Genomic DNA, 3,850 nt, shown 5'->3' with positions numbered 1-3,850 from the left:
GAGGCATGGTGGTAGGCACTAACAGTATTTAAAACCACGTCATGTTATAGTTTAAAAATTTAACTCTGGCAACTACTATGCTGTTTTGTCCTCTTCTGAAGAAATTCTGTACCGTTATGAGTTGTAGCCTTCTGAGTTGTTTGTTATTTATATGTACAGTAAATGACATTGTTGAGAGAATTTGTTTTAAGATATTTTGATTTTAGATATGCTTAGAAGAATGAAGGGCAGTCTGATATGGGAAACATGTATGGAAGCTTTTCTGCCACATTCTGTATTAAAATATTCTACTCTTGAATCACATGTGAGGAAATAACTTGGGGCTGTTTAGCAAAGGTGCTGGAGCGGTATTTTCCTGGGACACAGTCCTGCTTTGAAGGTTTTAGCAGAGAACTGTCTGCCTGTAGTTCTCAAATAGTGCTGAGCTCACAACTCTTTCAGAATCTCTCCTCCAAGAAAGAATTCAACCATGTAAGAATGACAAACAGAGGTGTGAGGAAATCTTGAGTCTCTTGTTGAAATGTCAAGTTCAGAAGTCACTTCTTTGCCTTCCTGCCTCCCATCGGAAACATTAAACGTCATTGTCCTGTAGCAATATGTATTAAATGAAAATGCAACATGAAGGTTGTTGCTTAAGAAAAAAAAATGTACCTTGGATATTAACCCTATACTTAGGAACTGTTGGCTAGTTAATAAGCTCCTAGCAATGCTGTAACTTCACATATTGAAGGAGAAGGAGCACTCCCGTGGGAAATCAAACACGTACGCTTCCATTCTGCTGGTAGTGCTGCTGGGTTTGGTTTGTCATGATTCTCACTATCCTTCCATAGTACTGCTGGGAATTACCTTTGCACGGAGAGATGTGGCTCCTGGGGGACACTGCATCTCAGCAGCATCGCGTCTTGGTAGAGGCGTCTCCCCGGCGTCAAATGCTGTTAAACTTGCTGTCAACGTGCCGAACTTGACCTGCTGACTGAATGGTGACCCTGCTGGTACCTGCTGATTACTGAGGTTCAGATCCTACTGAGGAGTAATTGTTTAACTCAAACTTGGGGATATGCTTAAATATAAAATTATTTGGGGGCAGGGATGCTGGAGTCTTTTATTGCCACAACCGTGCTTTTGGTGTCTGATTTCCCTGTTCTGTCTGCTAACTGCTCGCTGTGGTTCCTGAAGTGTGTTTCTTCAAGTGAAGCATATATTTAAAGAAATGTTTGTGTGGTGAAACAGCACAGGGCAGTGTGCTATGGCATTTAAGTAAGCTTCTGCATGACTTTGTCATTCGGTTTCATAGAGGCTTTACCTTAACATATGGTGTGAGTTGGCACATGGTAGAAGATACTCCTTTTTATCTTAAGAGTTTCCAAATAAGAAAAAAACCCCGCAAAACCCAGGAATCACTGCTTAAAGTGTTAGAGTCTGTCATAGGCAAGGCTTTGCTGGTTGGTAACAGTGGTCTGATAGTATTGACACAGATTTCTCTCCAGTGGTGTTGGCAGGTGTATTTTTAAATTGCCTTCCCACTTCAAATGAGCTGTGTGGCTGTTACTCATAAAGCATAGAAAAATAGGCATAGCTGTGAGCAGCTGTTACTGGTTGTTTTATAGTCTTGGGACAAGGTTGATCTTCTAGAGATAATTTCTTAGTCTTCAAAGCACAATGGGGCCTGGCTGGCGCCTCTTTGCACTGATGTGAGAGTCTCCAGTCCAAACGCTTTCTGGGTTTCCTCGTCAAACATGTTGGAGTTACCGTGCACAAGAGTTTTTCTGCAGCAGCCTGAGGATGAGAATGGTGTTCCTGTGACACAGAACAAGTTCTTCAAAATGTACTGTGTTGTGTTCTATCTGTCAGGCCTGGCCTTGGAAAAATGGATTAAACACCATAGCTAGATACCTGTATTCCCATTGTGTCTGATATTTACCATTCTTTTACGTCTTGGAGATCTTCTCTTGCTTGCTTGCTTCTGTAAGCCCCGCTATGCGGAACGTGGCTCAGCTGCATGGCTCTGCCATAGCCTTTCTTCCAAGGCGTAATACCTGTGGGGCCAGGCGGAGACTGGAGGACCCAGCTGCTTCTGGCAAGAAAACCTGCGGGTGAGCTCTGCTTCTTCTTCCAGGACTGAAGAAGGGAGGAGCTATGGAGTCAAATGCTTAGTGCATAAGGTTAACCCATCCGGAGCAGTCTTTGGTATGGATTGGGAACATCAGTAGGTTTCTGAGTGACTTCAGAAAGTATGTATGATTGAAGCAGTTATGCTTAGAAAAAGCAAAATGGATAAAAATGCAGTTTTTGGAGACCAGCCTGCTACACCCCTGTTCCTAACTTGTTCCCAGTCTGTGATGCAATTACAGGCTTGCTAAATAGATGCTATTTCATCACAAGGTGCAGAGAGCCATCCTTAGGTCTGGGTAAAGAACACACAGAACCGAGCTCTGCTCTTCATTTTCCTTTATAATGATGTGAGTAATTGGGATGCAGCTCCATGACCCAGATTGTGCCTTGCCTCCGTAAGAACTCAGCCAGAGCCTACCAAGGCTTGCTCCTGGAAGCAGAGTTTGCTGTCGGCAAGAGCCCCATGGAGCTGTGAGGGATTACTCATGTCTGTAAGTAGGAAGGATGCGCAGGGGAGATTAAACTCCTACGGAGCCTGTGTTCGTGGTGGTGCAATGATGTCATTTTCCTGAACTGCAGCAGACTGCAGCTGAGGAAATGCAGAGTATTCTCAGCCCTTCCCTTCTTGGGGGTATTTCTGTACTGCTGTGTGCTCATACTCCGGGACCTTTCACCGGACTGGTGTGTTCTGTCCACTTCCCTCTTCTCCTGTGGGGTTTCTGCATCGCTGAACGGCTTCACCAGCCGCTGTTTCACACTGTGACCAGAAATCCTAACTCCTGTGCTGCTGACAGGTGTAAACGCAAAACCCAGTGACCCACTAAGGACAGCAACAGCATTCTGATTGCATCGAAGGGGTGAGGAAAGACTGTTACCTGCTTTTCAGAACGACTAGCCCTGGAGACCCCCAGGGAGATCACACCTTAAATGTGTTACGGTGTAGAAAGGGATTTGGCTTATTTTTGTTTCAGCCTAAGCATTGTAGCTCTTCCCTCCCTCTCACAGCAGGGATCCGCGGATCCTCACAGCAAATTCTCAGTGAACCCAAGCGTTTTATCAGGAGAGACAGCCACAGACACAAACCCTGCGGTGATGGGAGGTTTTTCCTCTGCAGTTCCCGATTCCGGACAGGATGCTGTTCCTGAAGGTTGATGTTAGCGGAGGAAACAGCTCCAGCCGAGCTGACAGGAGGAACATTTTGGCATATTCAGGTGTTTGGCCTGTCACAGCCTGCCTGCTGTGGGAGCTGGGCTGTGGGGGTGACCGCACACGCTTGTGTTCGAGTTCACCTGGCTGGCAATGGCTCGGCTGCCCAGGCTGTCCCCACCTCTGCAAGGCCTCTCTGCCCTCCAGGAACCCCACAGCTCCTCCTAGTTCAGTAACACACATTCAGTTCCTGCATCCAGGTAATTTACAAAAAATGTTCAGGTTTGTTGTAGCCATACAATCACAATCACAATCACTGCCAAAATCACCCCCCTTTTGGCTGCGCTGGGCTCGTTTCCTTCAAGAGTCCCTCTGATCCCTCCAGAGAGGGGGTGAGTTCCCCTCACAGCCGCCGAGGTGGCGGGGCTGAGGCGGCGTTCTGCCCCCCTTAGAGCACTTCAAAAGTGGTGGAAAGGCGCAAAAACTAACCGCCCAACGTGGGGCTCGAACCCACGACCCTGGGATTAAGAGTCCCATGCTCTACCGACTGAGCTAGCCGGGCGCTGAAATACCTGCTTTCGCCACATGGTTT

General features: G+C 46.8%; 1 non-coding gene across 1 annotated transcript; it reads right to left on the bottom strand.

Annotated features, from left to right (window-relative positions):
• Positions 1-3,747: 3,747 nt before the first annotated feature.
• Positions 3,748-3,820, bottom strand: TRNAK-CUU. The gene has a single exon. It is a non-coding gene; the product is annotated as a tRNA-Lys (tRNA).
• Positions 3,821-3,850: the final 30 nt, after the last annotated feature.

The sequence above is a fragment of the Pterocles gutturalis genome, unplaced genomic scaffold (genome assembly GCF_000699245.1).
Source record: "Pterocles gutturalis isolate BGI_N339 unplaced genomic scaffold, ASM69924v1 scaffold14457, whole genome shotgun sequence".
Lineage (NCBI taxonomy): Eukaryota > Metazoa > Chordata > Aves > Pterocliformes > Pteroclidae > Pterocles > Pterocles gutturalis.
This window is presented reverse-complemented; position numbering and strand designations above follow the sequence as displayed.